This window comes from Rattus norvegicus, chromosome 5 (genome assembly GCF_036323735.1).
Source record: "Rattus norvegicus strain BN/NHsdMcwi chromosome 5, GRCr8, whole genome shotgun sequence".
Classification (NCBI taxonomy): domain Eukaryota; kingdom Metazoa; phylum Chordata; class Mammalia; order Rodentia; family Muridae; genus Rattus; species Rattus norvegicus.
This window is the reverse complement of record NC_086023.1, coordinates 35574660-35594923: the sequence shown is the minus strand read 5'-3', so window position 1 is coordinate 35594923 and position 20264 is coordinate 35574660.

The window sequence follows — 20264 nt, the reverse complement described above, 5'->3', positions numbered from 1 at the left end:
GTGGATGGGACCTGATACACATCACGGTTTATGTTTGAGGGTAGAGAACAGTTTGTGGAGTGCCTTCTTTCCTTCACTAGCTGAATATTAGAGTCACACTCAAAATATCAACCTTGATTACATAATTATACTGACTAGGACTACAACATTATACCGAGTAAGTCATACTCTTTGATGTCTATGTATATTTCTAACAGTGGGTTCTATTTCTAATTTCTTGTTCTGGAATATAGGAGCCTGGTTTACCAGGTCGCCCAGGATGCAGCTTCATACCTATAACTGCTAGACTGGGGTATACAGTATATTATTGATAGTTGCTAATTTAATCCTCCACCTCCTGCTTCTCTTTCCATTTTACAAGGAATGTGGGAATCTTATGTTAGTGCAGAAATATCTCTCCTTTTATCTTCCTTTTATTTACCTTTCCTTTCCCATGTGATTGACATCTCCACGGACAGAAGTAGCAAGGTTTATACACCAGGAAAAAAGGAGTAAATGCATTGGCAATTGCTCAGCTCAAAACTGTAGGATCAGTAAATAAATAAATGAGTCCATTCTTACACAGAGCGTGTGCCCTGATGAATAGGTGTGGTACTTAGGGCCTCATTGTACATGAAGTGGAACACAGAGACAAGCCATAAAAAGCATCTCTGATGTGGGTGCTTGGGGCCCTCATCGCTGTTCCTCATCGCAGAACTCAACACACCATCAAAGAACTTCTGAACTATATTGTGGAGGGAAAGACTCTCAAAAATAGACCTTTGACCTCTACATTCTCCATTACACACACACACACACACACACACACACACACACACACACACACACACACACACAAACACACACACGCACGCACACACGCATGCACACGCACAGGCGCTATAAAGTTAAATCCAACAAAATCCATATTAGCATAATGTTGATCCAGATAACTCAAAGCAAAAGAAGCTAGTATTTTACTCTAATAGAGAAATGTCTCAGTCTGACTCTAGATATTGCCAATATACCCAAGGAACAAAATTTACAGTCATCAGCTTACTATTAATTCTTCCAATTAATTTTATAACTGTGTTCTAATTTTTTTATTTCAAGCTATAACTACCTTAGAATATATTTATTCATAGGTGTTGTGATAGTATAAATATCGCAGGACACATTAAAAAGCATGATAATGTCAATATCTAGATACTAATTGATAACATTGATTAATGGATTTTTCCAATGTTTTTCAAGTTCTCCTTTCTTTTCAACTATTTAGTGTTTTGCCAAAACAAATTTACAGTATTATTGTTAATACTCAGAAAGTCATTTATATCATGACTGTATGGGTTAGCATTTTAATACACAGACCTTGAAAGTATTCTTGCATTTCTGTAAATGTGCTGGGCACAAGATCTAGTGACTACTAGCCAAGTATACAACCACTGGATTATACTGCCAAAACTACCCGTAGTTTTAAATTGACATTATATGAATATAAAAATTAATATATTCTATACTATTTTTATTCTTAACATATCTAGCTTTTGCCAAATGATTATTTTATTATGACGCAGACTTTGTATAAATATTTACTCACTCTCTTGTCTTGAGAGAATTTTTCTCAGATTGTTAAATGGAACTCTTTCCGGAGCTGAGCAATTTGGAAGCAAAAGCTTTAATTACTTCTGAAGCAGGAGAGGTAAACTATGGGGTATTTAGAAAAAGAAGTGTTTATGAAAATATGAAATGAAACCCATATCATACATATGATAGAAATAAAACAAAATATTGAGATTTGATTCTGAGGTTTAAGTGCTGGGAACTGGTGATGACAAAGAGCTCTAGCATCTCTGGGAAGATGAGAGAGGGTGACTTAATATTTATGATAACATAACTTTTCATGGGATGTTTTTGTCTAATGAGCAACACATGCTCATTTCCTAGACTATCAGATTATAACTCTTCTAATTTTAAAGCTAATGTGGTAATCATGAACAATAGAAATCTTGTCTTGAAGATGACCTCCAAAGAAAGTACACTAAAAAGCAACCCCTCTATCCTCTATATCTCAAGCTATAGATTTAAATAAATGAAATTATGCCAGATCTCTAAGATTTTCCTTTATAAAGAAGGATCTTTGAGACAGAACATTTACTTTATTCCTCTGGTATTGACTTGAAATATTCTGTTGTTTAAATTTAGAAGAGGAGAGTAGCAGATCTTTAGGTTTGATGTCTAGTGAGAGAGGCCCATGAGTCCCAGAACTACAAAGTAAAAATATTTATTTTTTCTACCAATCATAGTATAGTAAATTGAGTTATTTACTGTGGCCAGTACATTGGAACTGTTGGGAAGTCCCACATATTTAGAAGAGAAATTGAAAAATAATAATATTAAATCAAATAACAATGCATACCTTTTTAAAAATGTTCTATTTATTTACACCCTAAATGTTGCTCCTATTCCCAGTCTACCCTCCCAAGAGTTTTTCACCCCATCTTCCCACTCCTTTACCTCTGAGAGAGTGCTCCCCCAATCGACTCAACCACCTACACACCATGCCACGACCCCCTCACATCCTCCTTCCCTGACCATCAATTCTCTATGGAATTAGGCACATCCTCTCCCTTTGAGACCAGACAAGGCAGTACTTTGTTAGTAATATGCCAATAGCCACATACCAACCCATGTATGCTACTTGGTTGGTCTCCCAGTTTCTTGGAGTTCCTACAGATCCAGGTTAGTTAATGGTGTTGGTCTTCTTATGGGGCTGCCTTCAATCACTCCCCAACTCTTCCATAAGGATTCCTGGCCTCAGTCCAATGCTTGGCTACAAATATCTGCCTTTATCTGAGCCAATTCCTGGTAGAGCCTCTCTGAGGATAGCCATGCTAGCCTCCTGTCTGCATGGCATCAGTAATAGTGTCAAGATTTGCTATGTACTCATGGGATGGATCCCAGGTTGGGTGATCTCTGGATAGCCTTACCTTCAATATTTGTTCCATTTTTGTCCCTGCATTTTTTTTAGACAGGAACAATCCTGGGTCAAAAAAGAAATTGAGGGTAAGTTAGTGACCCTCTACTAGGAGCCCTGTCTATCAACTACCAATGGTCTCTTCAGGTTATATCTACATACTGTTTGACTAAGGTAATCTCCATTCAGTCCTGGGAGCCTCTAACAACCAGGGGTCTCTGGAATTTTCTAGAGTCAACCTGCCTCCTATTATCTGCAGATGCGTATTTCCATTCATTCTACTGGCACTCCAGAATTCTTCCTATCTCCCCACATACTTGATCCTGCTTCCCTTTCCTCTCCCCTTCTCTGCTCCCATTCAGTTCCTTTCCTCTCTCTATCTCCCATGATTATTTTGTTATACCTTCTAACTGGGATTGAAGCATCCTCCCTTGTGCATTCCTTCTTATTAAACTTCTTAGTCTATTGGCTACATTCTACACTTCATGGCTAATATCCACTTATCGGTGACTACATACCATACATGTCCTTTTGGATCTGGATTATCTCACTCATGATATTTTCTAGTTTCCTCTATTTGCCTGAAAAATTCATGGTATATTTATTTTTAATAATTGAATAGTATTACATTGTATAAATAAACCACATTTCCTGTATTAATTCTTTGGTTGAGGAACATCCTGGATGTTTCCTGCCTTTGTCTATTATGAACAGGGGTATTATGAACATAGGGGAGCACTTGTCCTTTGGGTATAGTGGACCATCTTTTGGGTATGAGCCCAGGAGTGGTATAGTTGCACTTTCAAGCAGAACTGCTTTCAATCTTCTGAGGAAGCTCCAGATTGATTTCCACAATGGTTGTACCAGTATTTAGTTCCACCAGAAATGGAGGAGTGTTCTTCTTTCTCTATAACCTCATCAGCATGTGCTGTCACTTGAGTTTTTGTTCTTAGTCATTCTAATTGGTATAAAGTAAAATCTTAGGGTCATTTTGATTTGTATTTCCCTGATGACAAATAATGTGAATCTATTTTTAAGTGCTTCTCAGCCATTCAAGAGTCCTTTGTTGAGAATTCTCCATTTATCTCTGTACCCATTTTTTTAAAAAACCTGGACTATTTATTATTTTTGGAGTCAAATTTCATGAATTCTTTCAATATTTTGCTTATTAACCCTCTATCAGATATAGGGTTAGTGAAGATCTTGTCCCAGTGTGTAGGTTGCCTTTTTGGTCTATTTAAAGTGTTTTTTGCCTTACAGAAGATTTCAAGGTTTATGAGGTCCCGTATGTCAACAGTTGATCTTATACCCTGTGCAAAATTTCTCCTGTGTCAATGCATTTGAAACTCTTTCCTACTTTCTCTTCTGTTAATTTTAGTACATCTGGTTTTATGTAGAGGTCTGTGATCCACTTGGACTTGAGTGTTTTACAAGTGATAAACTTCGATAAATTTGTATTCTTCTACAAGCAGATTGTCAGTTAGGCTAGTACCATTTGCTAAAGATGTCTTCTTTTTTTCTAATCTATGATTTTGGGTTCTTTGTTAAAGATCAAGTTTCTATAGATGCTTGGGGTTATTTCTGGGTCTTTAATTCTATTACATTGGTTGACCTGTCTATCTTTGTACCAATACCATATGGTTGTTGTCATTATTGCTCTGTAGTTTTAGGTCAAAGATGGTGACTTTTCCAGTAGATCTTTTATTATGGAAAAGTGTTTTCGGTATCCTGGGATTTTTTGTTTTTTGATATGAAGTTTATATTTGATCTTTCCATGTTTATGAAGAATTGTGTTGGCAATTTGAAGGAGATTTGAATCTGTAGATTGCTTTTGGTAAGATGGTCATTTGTAGTATGTTAATCCTATGGATCCATGAGCATGGGAGATCTTTCCATCTTCTGAGGATCTCTTCAATTACTTTCCTCAGGGTCTTGAATTTCTTGTCATGCAGATATTTTAAGATATTTTATATTATGTGCGGTTATTGTGAAGGTTTTCTTTTCCCTAATTTCTTTCTCAGACTATTTTTTCATTTGGATAAAGGAAGGTTACCTATTTGTTTGAGTTCATTTTATGTCTAACCATGTTTCTGAAGTTGTTTTATCAGATGTAGGAGTTCTTTGGCAGTTGTAAGATGTATACAGGTGAAGGCAGGTACAAGATAGAATAAGGCCTCTCATTGGATGAGAAGGAAGGATGACCAGGAGAAAAGTTGGAGGGAAGAAGAGGATACTGGCATAGGAAGAGAAGAAGCCACAGAGAGAACATGAAGACTCATGTTAAGATTGTACTTTGCTCCTTTACAGGTTGTTATGAATGTTCTTAAGGGATGGATGTGTATATGGCTTTGTGTGTCTAGGTGGGAAATTATATCTTATCAATTGGATCAGAGTTTGTTGTGTTGTGTGTTCTTTCGTGTGATGATTTCAGTTCAAGAGTGCATGAGGTGGCTAGTAACACTGGGCTGCCATGGAATTGGAATGTATATTTCTGGCATGGTAGCAGCCTGTCTGGGGTACGAGATGGTTAGAGATATTGTTGCTAGGCTCAGACAGAAGCCTTCGGCAGTGTGAAATGGAATAGAGCAAAGTGGGTGAGGTGCTTTGCTGACTGAGATTAAGATATCTATGAGATATCTTGGGACACTACAGAGCCAGATCTAGTGGGGGTAAAAGACAAAAGTTTTTATAATTTGACAACAGGTAATATTTTGGGGGTTGCTTATGTATAGTATTATATCATCCACAAATCATGATACCTTGATTTCTTTCTTTCCAATTTGTATCCTCTTGTTCTCCTTCTGTTGAATAGATAACTTTCTTTACATTAAGATTGTATATGATGTGATATTGAAAATAAGATTTATTGAGAAGACTGAGCCTATCACATAATTATTTTATATGAACTTTTCAATAGTATATGACATTCTATTAACATTAGAAACAACATTCATATAATATTCTAGTTCTATCTCTTATACTGAGCATGTTAGGAAGCTATTTCTTTGAAAAAAAGTATGATCCTGTTACTTTCATAATAAATAATGCAAACAAACAATTCACAGTGTTGTAGGCATTGATTTGACCACAAAAACATGCTCCACAGTTCTTTGGCCCTGGGCAGATATTAAGAGACAGAAAGAGTGACATTTAATTAAGAACAGGAAGGCATTCTTGGGATCTTAGTAGGCTAGATATCTGATTGAAAAGCATGAGCTCATAAGTGCTGGGCCATGAGTCTCATGAGTTTTTCTTTATGTGTCAATAACACAGTACCACCTCTCTCACATTTGGGTATTATTGTTTTGTTTTGTTTTTTTCTGTTTAGGGAGGCAATGCCCTGTTGAATACTACCACATAAGAACTGTATTACAATCTCTCTTATCCAGTTATGTTATTCATGTGCTGTTACTGGCTTATTCACTAGTTTCTGCTTTCCTGCTATAGTTCATTCTTGAGAGCCATGGTCCCAAAAGATTCTTGAGGAGCCTAAGATTTATTGATGATCAATCAATAACTTCTTTTTCCATAATTTCTCCCATGCTGAAGATAGTTTCTACCATCATGGGAACATTGGTATTTTTCTCTATGTTCTTTATTTAAGACAAGTCTTTCCATTTACAATGTTAGGATATGGCCAGAATTACTGTTATGTCCAGAATTGTTATGACATACTATTTCTAAGCATAGAAATCGTTCTTTTGTAGTTTGTTCTCATTAATGGGATCCTTGGCTTGTTAAAACAAAATACATGATTACTGTATGTTAGTAATGTGGCAACATGTAAAAACATTTTTGAGCTTTGGAAAGTTGATTTTATACTTATTTACTTTACATCTCTCTCACTGCCCCCCTCCAAGCAACTGCTCCACACATACTTCTTTTATCCTACATCTGCTTCTCCTCCAAGAAGATGGGGACACCCCTGTGTATCTCCCCACCCTGGCACTTCAAGTTTCTGCAAGGCTAGGTGCTTCCTCTCTCAATGATCCTAGACAAGAGAAACCACCTATAAGAACATTTCCCACCTACAGGCAACAGCTTTTAGGATAGTCACTGTTCCATTTATTCAGGACCCACATGAAGACTTATCTGCACGTCTGTTACATATATCCAGAGAGGCCTAGGTCCAGCCCATGTATGTTATTTGCTTGGTGGTTAGACTCTGAGAGCTCCAAGAATTCAGGTTAGTCTTTTTGTGGAGTTCCTATCCCCTTTTGGACCCACAATTCTTCCTCATATTCTTCCACAAAGTGTCCAAGCTCCATCCACTGTATGGCTAGAGTTGTCTATATTTTTCTGAGGCAGCTGCTGTGTGGAGCTTTTCAGAGGATAACATGCTACTGTCTGTTTGATTCAGGATCTGAGGTTCTGATGAAAGTGAGGGGAAAGGTCTCCTTGGGATAGCAGGCTAAAGAAAAGTATTTTAAGGGGGAAATATAATAGTATAAAATCTGAAAGGTCAATACTATGTGGTATTACGCATTGAGCATTAGCAGGTTCAAAATAATAGTAATAATAATAATAATAATAATAATAATAATAATAAGTACTAATCATAAAGCAAGGTTCCATCTACTGCTAAATTTAAATTAATCTTACAGTGTGGGACAAGTGAACTACACCACCAGACAGAAGGAAAGATAAGGTTGAAACAGGTTCAAAAACCCTGAGAAATCTCATAATCGAGAATGACTTTCATTGAAACCACCTCCCAACCAGGCTCTACCTGACCAGGAACACAGAACTGTGACACCCCATAGAGAACCATGACAACTGACCACACAGCATACAAACCTAAAGTTTGCCATGCTAATGAGGTATCTAGATAGTCCCCCAGTGTTTAGCAAATGAACTTTCCTTCCTGGGCATCCATTCATGCAAAAGTTTTTTAATCCCTGTTTCATCCTGAGTAATATATATGCATTCATATTCACCATAAGTAAAGCACTTTACACAAGCAAGGACTGTCTCTTGAATTAATAATTACAGTACTGTGTGGCCTCCAACATTATAAAAAGCCATGACTAAGTATCCTGGAGTAGGCCTTCTGTCTTTCAGTCCCTCTCTACTGTTGATACTCACTTGGAAGCAGACTGGATTCCACCCTTTTCCAGGCTCAGTCATCCTCTTCCTGACTGGCATGTAGGGAAAGTATGGGCTCAAGGACTACCCTTCTCCACTTCTCAAGACCCTCAGTGTTGCTTGGGTACACAGGATATTGAGAACCACACCAACTATTCCAGATCTCCCTCTTTCTACCTGAGGAATCATGAGTTAGGAGCTCTCCATCACAGAATGGTTTCTGCCTCCACTGAGAGGCTTGTTGGAGTACTCAGGCACCCAAGCAGCAAGGCAAGGGGCAGCCAAACCTGACAGACTTATGTGAATAGAGCTTATCTTTTTGTCAAGTCAAGGACATTTTAATCATTCTTGGAATTTAAAGGCATGGCTTATAAGGCTTGAGTCATTTTTAGTTAGTTTAGTATCTTATCTTATGTTTTGCTTCATTTTTAATATTATTATTAATTATTGTCTTAGGTAGGATTTCTACAGCTTTGAAAACACACCATTACCAAGGCAACTTTTATAAGGGACAACATTTAATTGGGGTTGGTTTACAATTTCAGAGGTTAAGTTCACTATCACTATAGCAGGAAGCATGTCAGCATGCCTGCAGACATGGTGTTGAAGAAGAATCTTTTTGATTCAAAGGCAACCTGGAGAGCCTGATACATCCTTATCCTGAGAGGCTCTTCCAGAGCCTGGCAAAAACAAAGGACGATGCTCGCAGACAACCATTGGACTTATATGGGACCCCAATTGAAGAGTTAGAGAAAGGACTGAGGTATTGAGGGAGTTTTCAACCTTATAGGAAGAAAAACAATATCAACCAACCAGCCCTCCGAGAGCTCCCAGGGACTAAACCACCAACCAAAGAGCACACATGGAGTTACCCATGGCTCCAGCTGCATATGTAGCAGAGGATGGGCCTTGTCAAGTATCAATGGGAGGAGAGGCCCTTGGTCCTGTGAAGGTTTGATGCCCCAGTGTAGGGGAACACCAGTATGGGCTAACAGAAGGGACTGGGTGGATGAGTGGGGAACACGTCAAGGAAGCAGGAGATGGGGGAATGGGATGAGAGGTTTCCAGAGGGGAAATCGGGAAAGGGGATAACGTTTGAAATGTAAATAAAGAAAATATACAAAAACAAAACAAGAAAAAATAAAACAAGGGTAGCCTGGAGAGACCTGCATCCTCAGGCAGTTAGGAAGAAGCTCTTTTCCATAATGAGTGGAGCCTAAGCATAGGAGGAGACCTCTTCCAACAAGGCCACATCTCTAAAAGTACCACTCCTTAAAGGCCAAGCATATGCAAAGCACTGTAAATCATTTTATTCTTTGGCAGTTGCTGCTTACTAAGCATTTAAGATCATGTAAGCTGCCAAGTATTAACACATTTGCTATTGTTATTGAGTTAGTTGACATTCACTAGGTATTTTTAGGTGCTTGGATGAGCTCCGTTCTTCTATAAGTTTTCCTTTACTGATTATGATATTTGTTAATGTCCAGTCTTGATAACCATTTAATTTTTCTTAGAAATATGGACATTTTACTCTGTGTTGACCTCATCTTTGCATAACTTACATTATTAAAGTACCACTTTGGGGGTCTCCATGGTAACTGTGATCAAGAGAACAGGTTACTTATCAGTTAGAGAATGAGTTGAGACATCTTTATTTCCTGAATATTAGCTCACCTGGAGACCAGAGTCAAAATATCAGTTTTCTTTTTAGTTCCTATATCCTTGATTTGGGGCCCAAAGAATAGTTATTAAGCTCTCAGACAGAAAGCCACACAGTGTTGAGGAAGAAACCATGCTTTAATTTTGACTTACTGTATAACACTTAGCTGTATAATACTTAGAAAGGACTTGCATTGTCAATTTAGGTGGAATTCATTCCTCTTACTCAGTTTTTATAAATTATATACTTAACAGACTTAGTAGAGACTGTAAACAAATATCTTGAACAACATAAATCATCTTTAAGCCTTTGAATTCAGCATAGAACTCTGAAAGATTAAGGTTTAGTCACTGAGCCAGTCATTTGATTCTAGGAATAATACATAATAATAGGTTATCAATTGCCTCCATGAGTGAAAGTGGCAATGATAATAAGACTGTATCCTTCAAATAAAAGCAAGCATATCCTAAGGGGAAGTGTATGTTCAAGAGCAATACAGAATATTTCAGACTACTAGTAGAATCAGATAATGATCAGACAAATGTCATCTTAACAAATTTTATAAATTACATATATTTTGGTTTCAAATTTGCATTATGACATAAACGAAATTTGGGTGAAATTAGCAGTTATGTGATTATATATTTACAAATGAATTTGATACCATATACACATTATAAAAGGACAAATACACATAGACAACATACAAGCATGTATGGAAGTAGAAACGGTTGCAAGATGTGGAATATCAGAGAACATGTTGTGAAGTGTCTCCTAGTAACATCAGAAGCTACCTCTCTCAAGTCTAAACAATATGACTGCCCAAAAGTGAACTGACAAGGAAGTCACTGACATATATGTCAACTGCACAGGGAAAATCCCAGGAGGCATTAACCATGCACAAGGAACTATAGGCGACTGAGGAAAATTTAGAGAAGACATGACCCTTCTCAGGAAAGAGCAGATCAATTTGTTGTCTAGTGACAACAGCTCTGATAACATACACATAAAAACATTGTATGGACTTAACAATTTATATTTTAATATATGCATGAGTGTATATCAATAAATATATACATAGAATAAATTAAAAAAGAAGTTTTGATTTTGACAGCAGAGAAGGGCATATGAGAGGGTTTTGAAGGAGAAAATAAAAAGGAAAATTTTGTAATTAAAATAGCATCTCAAATATAAACATTAATAAAAAAGAAATTAAAAAATAAAATTCATGTGAAAAAGTAGAAAGAAAACAAATATTTTACAGATTTTAATTTGATCTGTCACTTCTGACTCTGAAATATACTGTTTATCAGGTTTTTGTCAATTACATTAAACAAATTTAACTTAGAACTCTTTATCTTTGAAGGCATTACAATACTGTAAAGAATGTAAAGACCTTTTATTTTAAATCCATAGAACCTAAGCTATTTTTTATAAGACTTTAAGCAAACTGAACAGGGAACAATAAATTAGTTTAAAAATGACTACAAATTTGTATTATTTTTTTTATTTTGAACTGTAGGTTAAAAACCTTGTAAGGTCTGTTTCTAAAAAGAATAATAATAGATATACAAGCAATAGTTTGTATATTTTTATGTTAAAAAGTTAAAATTTATCTTTAAAATGTATATTTTTATTGGCATATCATAGACATTTTTATGGTATACAAATAAGCAGCTATATTTTGACTCTCTGTTTGTTGGGTTTATACATTAAATGATCCCTACCTGGAAAAGTAAGTTTAATATTGATATTTGAGAAATATTTATATCCATTATATTCTATATATTGTAGCTTTAATAATGTTCTTGTACTCAGTTATTAAGGAAGACATAAAACTCATTGTTTTTCTAGTTCTAACTCTGTTATGGACTTTTTTACACTAAAATTGTTGCATAAAATAACCGGTATGAAGCTTGCAGATCTTCTGAAAGTTTTAACTGTAGTTAAATGAGTTTCTTGATATGCATAGACTTAGGTTTATTTAATTATTCCAAATGATATTTATATTTGCAAATTCTTTATAATAACATCTTAATAAATTAATTTTTAACCTTACATTTATCTTTTGTGTTAGGAATATTTCTGAAAAACAAATGTATAACAATTAGCATAATGAAACCATTTTACTATATATTGTTCAGAGGTGTTCTAATTAATATAAAGCATCTTTATAGTTTCTTTTCATCCATGACTATTAAAAATGGAGTAGGACTAATTAAGATTTTAGTACCTATTTTAAAAATAAATCATTATTATTATCTCTGAATCCAATGTGAAATTATAACTCAATGAAACTTTTATATTACTACCTAAATGAATATTTTATATAAACAAGTACATTTTAAGGATTTATTAAATGTTTGAGAGATTCTTGGCTGACCACCAACCAGAGATTAAATAGTTAGAAAACTAGGGTAAAATCAAACACTATTGATCTGAAACAACTATGTACTTATAAAGTGTTTACTATTGATATTTTTGCAATACTCATGAAATATTCAGGAGAGAGAGAGAGAGAGAGAGAGAGAGAGAGAGAGAGAGAGAGAGAGATTGGCACTTAGTTCAAAATGGGAAATTTCCCTCAAATCTCTCCACTCAGAGGTCAGGAAACCTAGGAAGATGAGACAAAAAAAGTATGGGAATCAGACTGGAAGGAGGACACCTGAAATACTAGATCCTCTAAATCAACTGTTCCAAGGTTCCTGTGCCAGAGGGTACTGAGGGCACGAGACAGGTTCCTCTAGGACCAGGAATGTGAGCAGAAGGTGGTCTCTCCTGAGCTCTTATTATTGTCCACACTTCTGAAAGTACAGCTCTCTTCCCAACGGCATTTGGATAAAGAGAGCTGTGGGAAAGGTGCAGCTCTGAGTGCAGGTAGAAACTAGAAGTCGCAAAAACAATTCTTAACAATGAAAGAATGGCAGGGGAATCATCAATCCTGACCTCAAGCTGTACTACAGAGCAATAGTGATAAAAGCCACATGTCATTGGTACATAAACAGAGTGATCAATGGCATAGAACTGAAAACCCAGAAATAACACTGCACACTTGTGTACACTTGATCTTTAAAAAAGAAGCCAAAAATAAATAATAGAAAAAACACCTCTTCAATAATTGGTGCTAGTCTAGCTGGCAGTATGTAGAAAAATGAAAATTGATCCATATTTGCCATCTTGCAAAGTTCAAGTTCAAGCAACTACATCAAGGACCTCAACACAAAACCAGGTACACTGATTCTAATAGAAAAGAAAATGGGAAAGAGCCTCAAACTCATTTGACATGGTGGAACTCATTTCCTAAACAGAACTCCAAGGGCTCAGGCTCTAAGATCAAGAATTGTTAAATGGAACCTTATGAATCTGAAAAGCTTCTGTAAGACAAAGGACATAGTCAAAAGAACAAATTGGCAACCTACACACTGGGAAAAATCTTCACGGACCCCACATCTGATAGAGGGCTAATGTCCAAAACATATAAATAACTCAACAACCTAAACTCCAATCCCCTACCCTTAAAATTAAAAAAAAAAATTGAATGGAATATATACCTAATCAGAGAATTCTCAATAGAGTAATTTTGAATGGCTAAGAAGCACTCAAATGTTCAAAATTCTAAGTTACCAGGGAAATGCAAGTCAAAACAACCCTGAGATTCCACCTTACAGAAATCAGAATGGCTATGATAAAAATGTCAGGTAACAGTACATGTTGGTGAAGATGTAGAGAAAGAGGAACACTCCTCCATTGCTGGTGAAACTCTAAACTTGTACAACCACTCTAGAAATCAATTAGGAAGTTCCTCAAAATTGGAAGTAGACCTACCTGAAGACCCAGCTATAACTCTCATAGGCATATTCCCAGAAGTTTTTCCATCATACAAAAGGGGTGGTCTACTATGTTTATGTCAGCGTTATTTGGGATAGTCAGATTCTTGGAACAACCCAGATGTTCCTCAGTGGAAGAAAGGATACAGAAAACATGGTTCATTTACACAATGGCATATAATTCTACTATTAAGCATGAGAACATCATAGGTTTTGCAGGCAAATGGAGGAAACTAGAAAATAACATCTTGAGTGAGGTAACTCAGACCCAAAAAGACATGCATGGTATGTACTGACTAATAAGTGGATATTGGCCAACAAACAAAGAAACAAGCAAACAAAAAAAAAAACCAAACAAACAGAATACTCTTTATATAATCCCCCAAACTCAAGAAGGTTAACAAGTAGAAGAGTCCAAGTGAGGATGCTTCAATCCCACTTGGGAGGTAGAGAGAACAGAGGAAGGGAGAGAGCAGGTATAGAAGTAAAGGGGAACAGGATCAGGTATTGGGGGAAAGGCATGAAGCCTTGAGGGCCAGCAGAATCAACAGAACCAAACAGCTTAGGGAAGTGGGAGGTGAAGGGACCCTCTGGAATGTACCAGAGTCCTGGGAGGTGAGAGATTCTCAGGACTCAAAGGTAGGGACCTTAGATTAAATACACAACAATGGAGAGAGAAAACTTCTAGAATCCACTTTCTGGTGGAAAAAATTGTAATAAGTTAGATAATTGTTAAATAATGACTGTTTCCCTGTTACCAGATAAACACAAATCTTACCTCAGGTGAGATAACAGATAAAGTATTCTAAGGTTAAATATGAACAACCGTACTGTAGGAAAATATTTCAGGCTACTCCAAGTTCTATATTTCAATGTGGTAACAGTTTCTTGAAATTAACAAACAAACAAACAAAAAACAAGGGAAATAATAAACCGAGGAGGTTTTTTAATACATCAGTGGAACCATCTTATAGGCAGGTTGGAGCAATGTAAGAAAATCACAGCCATAGTATTCAGAGGCCAGTGTTCTTAAACTTTTGGTTGATGGGAGGTATTGGTATGTTTATACATCCCAGGAACTACTTAGTTGCCTTAAAGTGGTTAAGTCACATACAGAGTTGGATAATGTATGGATGCTATGATGTTGATAGCTCAAGCTTATTTTGAATTATATCTGTAACATTCCAAACTCTTTATTGGGTTTGAAGTTTTAATCATTCTGTCATCAAGTAGATACATATTTTTCCAAGAATTCTATCCATTACTTTTAACATATACCAAATGAACAACTTCATTGCAAATGGCCCATTGTGCCAAAGAGGATGGAAAATTAGTACAAGAAAATATAATCAGTGTAAGTTACCTGGACATGGTACTCCGGCTGGATATCGCCAGAAGCCTGAAGTGTTTTATTAAGAAACCTAAGGCTATGTATAACAGAAACTCTTGATGACTGTTGACAAATGGATGTCAGGACAAGGCAGTATGCAGTAGAATTTGGAAGATCGCATGTGATAGTGGCAGAATAAGATGAGCTGCTCTGAGAAGAGAAAGTGGAATACGGGACTCTGTACACTTCAGCTCTGAAATCAAGTTTCATTAATTAAAGAAAAATAAGCAAAATAATCTTTCATGAAACAACACAAAAAGGAATGTTATAAATTGATGGCAAAATTATTTGTTATGAACATTAAAGAATTTGTTCAGGCTAAAGGAATTTGATACTAGACAAAATCAGAAATAAAGTAAATGGATATAAATCCTATTCTGATTTTGAATGGCCTAAAATTATGATGACACTGTAAAAGACAGCCCTACTGTTACATATCCTAGTGGTCCCTATATAAGCTATTCAAAAACACCAATGCTCAGTTCACAAAACAAAGAAATCCAGTGCTCAATCTTCATCACGAGGGAGCCGGTGTATTGGAAGATGAAATCCCAGGGTTACTAGAATGATCGAATAAAGAGGAAAGGATTTCTGATCTCTGGTAGGTGGCAAAGTACTGATTTCTTGGCATCATTGCAAGGAATGACAGTCCTGAGGTATCTGTGTATTTTGTCAATAGTATGTGTTATTCATTTCATGTCAATAATAGGTCTCTACACTGGAGTCATACACCTTAGTAACTAGATTATGTCTATGCTTATGACATAATTTACAGAAGTATTTATTCCTATTATTTTATAAAATAGTTAAGCTGTTTTGACACCATTATTAATTTAATAATTTTCTTAAGAAATTGTGTCATTTCTTTAGACCTTTCTAAGTCATCTATTTCTTGCGAGGATTGTTTATGATTCAATATATAATAAATAACTACTATAATTTTATAATATATACCATGATTAGTTTACGATATAGAGTAAACGTGTATAATAAAATTACATATACATACATATGAGTTTTGTCTTCATGTGCATATGTATACCACCATGAACATGCCTATAATCACATACCCCTGGATTAAAGTTAGAGTTGGAACCACCATGTGAGTGTCAGGAACTGAATCCAGGTCCTCAGAAGGAGCAATCAGTCCTCTTATCCACTATAGAAATATCTCTAATAAATATGGATATTTGAAGGTAGGAATAAATTCTCCTACTCTTTTTCAATTAGCATAATTCTTAATTTTTCCTTTTTATAAGATTATTTGGAGAACGCAGATAACAATAGTCGCCTTTACACATACTTTTAGTGACAACATACACCATCTTTCTTTCTTTAATCAATTACTTCCCTCCTCCTTTCTTACTCCTTCCCACACCATATGCCCTCATCTATTCCTTTTCTTTTCTCCTTAGAAAAGGGATGGCATCCCATGAACATCAAACAGCCTTAACATGTATCAAGCTGCAGTATATCTAGGTGCATCTTCTCATATTGTTGCTGGACAAGGAAGCCCTGTAGGGAGAAAGGGTAACAGAAAGAGGCAACAGAGGCAGAGAAGGCCCCTGTTTCTGCTATTACAAGTCCCACAAGGAAGATCAAGCTATGCAACTGCTATACAGGTGCAGAGGGCCTAGTTCATTCCCATTGGCAGTTGGCTCTTATTGGAGTTAAGTCTTGGTGAGGCTTATGGGAAGGACAAAACAACAGCCTACAGAATGGAACAAGTTCTTTACCAATACCACATCTGACAGACGGCTGATATTCAACATACATAAAAAGCTCAAGAAACTAGACATTCACAAACCTAAATGCAAAGAAGGGAGATGAGGAAGGAGTTGTTGGGTGGGTGGGTGAGCATTCTCTTAGAGGCAAAGGAGAGGGGGAATTGGATGAAAGTTCATGTATGGGAGATCAGAAAGGGGAAATTTGAAATATAAATAAGTACAATGATTAATAAAAAACAACAAAAAACAACCAATAATAAACCATTAAAAATGGGGTACATAGCTAAATGGAGAATTCTCAGCAGAGGCATCTCTAATGGGATAGAAGCATATAAGGAAATTTGTAGTCTTTTAATGGTGGTTTAGTCCCTGGGACTGGGATGTCTGGTTGGTTGATATTTTTGTTCTTGCTATGGGGTTGCAAACCCCTTCAGGTTCTTCAGTTCTTTTTCTAACTCCTCCATTGGCCACCCCATTCTCAGTCCAATGATTATCTGTGAGCATCCTTCTTTGTATTTCTCAAGCTCTGGCTGAACCTCTCAGGTTCCTATCACCATGCACTTCTTGGCACCCACAATAGTGTCTAGGTTTGGTGACTGTAAATGGAGTGACTGCTCCAGGCTCATATGTAGCTGATCCTTGTCGATCATCAGTCAGAGGAGAGTACTTTGATCCTGTGAGACTGGATATCCCAGTGTAGGGGAATGCCAGGGCAGAGAGGAAGGAAGGAGTGGGTGGATGTGTATGGGAACAACCTCACAGAAGCAGGGGGAGTGGGAGGGGATCAGGGGTTGGTGGAGAGGAAACTGAAAAGGGAATAACATTTAAAGTATAAATAAAGAAAATATCTAATAAAAGAAAAAAGAAACAAAGAAAGATACCTCAATAGCAAAGAGAGAAACTTTCTCAGAGTAAAAGAATAGAAAAAGGTCTTCCAAGCAAATGGTCTCAAGAAACAAGTTGGAGTTTGCCATCCTAATATCCAATAAAACTGACTTTCAACCAATAGTTATCAAGTCTGATGAGGAAGGGCACTTCATATTCAGCACAGGGAAAATCCACCAAGAGAAAGTCTCAATTCTGAACATCTGTGCCTCAAATGCAACAGCACCCACAATCATAAAAGAAACTTACTGAGGCTTAAAACACACATTGAACTCCACAATAATAATGGGAGACTTCAAAACCCCACTTTCACTAATGGACAGGTCACTGAAACAGAAACAAAACAGAAACACAGTGAAACTAATAGAGGTTATAAACCAAATGAATTTAACAGATATCTACAGAACAGTTCACCCTAAAATAAAAGAATAAAAAATGCAGAAAAAAAGAATATGTAACGTCCTAGGCAGGTAGGAAAGCATAAATCAAAATTGCTCTGAAATGCCACATTACAACTAAGGTAAAAAAACAAATCTCAAGCAACAGCTCATGCAGGCAAAGATGTAGAGCAATAGGAACACTTCTCCATTACTGATGGGAGTGCACACATGTAAACTACTTTGGAAATCAACTCGGTGGTTTCTCAAAAAGTTAGGAATAGATCTACCTCAAGAGCCAGGTATACCATTCCTTGATGTATACCCAGAGGATGTTCTACCATATCACAAGTATACGACTCAACTGTGTTCATAGCAGCTCTGTTAATAAAATCTAGAAACGGGAAAAAAATCTAGGTGTTCCTCAATCAAGGAATAGATTTTAAAATAATGTGGTACATTTACACAATACAGTATTAAAACCTCTGCTAAGAAGAATGAAATAAAATTTTCAGGTAAATAGATGTATCTAGAAAATATCATGAGTGAGATAGCCCAGACCAAGAAAGACGAACATGATATGAACTCATCACAATTTCTTAATTTGTTTTCTTCAAAGATGTGCTATCTTACTTTTTTTAATAGTATGGCATGTATAAATATAAAACAATTTATAGTTACATCTTTTGAGAATAGACACTAGAGTTGGCAACTCAATTGCAAGTTTTCCATAACATATATTTTGGAATAATGTTAATTTGAGGTAAATTCTAGAAATTTAAATATTTATGCTGAAGAAATTATTTAGAATAATGCTACATGTATAAATAATAAAACAATTCAAAATAGTGTTATTTTAAAATTTTCAATTAATCTAAGAGAAAAAGCATTGTCTGGCCTCAATAGAAAGTGAAGCCCTTGATCCTATGAAAGATATTTTCCCTAGTGTAGAAGAATTCCAGGGTATTATGGGGGGGACAGAGAGCATCCACATAGAAACAGGAAAGGGGGAATGGGAGAAGGGGGCGCTGAGAACGGGGATAACATTTGAAAAGTAAATATATATCCTATTCAATATAAAAAGGAGAGAAGAGGCTGCAGTGAGTTGGCAGGTCTAGTGGGGTAGGTGGTGGTATTAGGTGTGGGTACATCCTCTTGGAGAAGGCATTGAGAGGAGGAGCTATGAGATATGAAACAGTCAAATGTTGGACCTGAGTGTAGATAAAGTCTGAGCTGTGAAAAATGATGAAAGAAGTAATAAAAAAGAAAAAATATGAAATAAAAGAAAGGTGAGATAAGTGTTAAGAGAACCATAGTGCTCTGTCAGAGCACCTCTATTCAGTTCCCATCAGTGACATGGCAGATCAGAGCCATTTCTAACTCCACTTCCAGGGAATCTGATTTATACTTCTTGCATCTGTAGACACCAGGCATACACAGGATGAACAAATAACAAAATGATTTTAATTATGTATTGATTGATTTGCAATGCTTCAAAATTAAAAGAAGGACTAATGAAAGAAAAAAATCACAACTGAATTACAATGATAATTAGATCCTTTGCCAGTAATTGAAAAAATAAATAGCAGAAAGGTATTTTGAATATTGAGAACAGTATCTGGTAACTAGAGTTAAGTGACATTTTTCATCATGTTTGACTACAAAATATCCATATACAAAAAACTAAATTTGATTAAATAAAATACTACCTAAGTAATTTCTATTTTTCAAAGCACATTTTAAAGGCATAAACAGATTCAAAGAGAAAGTGAAAAATATAAACTAAGCAAGTAGCAACCAAAATATAGTCTAATGATGTTATTTACATATTAGAAATTAGACATGAAAATGAAAATATCATCAAGAATAAAGGGAGATGAGAGCTAACCTGATACCACAGCTCTTTGTACACAAATTCCATGAGGAAGAGAGCTGGACTCTGGGAAATTTGGACAATCCTGAGAGCTCAGGGAAGACCACTATTTCTGTTAACATTCCTGGCCCAAGATGAATCCACCTAAAGCCTTCTGGACACAGGAATATAGGAGCAGTCACAGACAGGATCCATCTATTGTCTGCCTGCGTCCAGAGCTGAAAGCCAGGAGTGCTAACTCACCTGAGAAGAGCAGTAAGATCAATACCTCTCCTAAGGACCTGCTTGGAGACTTCAGGACAGACAAACCCAGGAATGGTCTGGGACAGGACCCTTCAGGTTTCTGCCTGAGTCTGGAGCTGAACCAAACCCACACCTCTCTGTACCCAAATACCATTGGGGAGAAAGTTGGACTCTGAGAAGTATAGACAGTCTTGAGAGCTCACCACTACTTCTGCTCACATTCTTGGCCTAAGAGCCACCT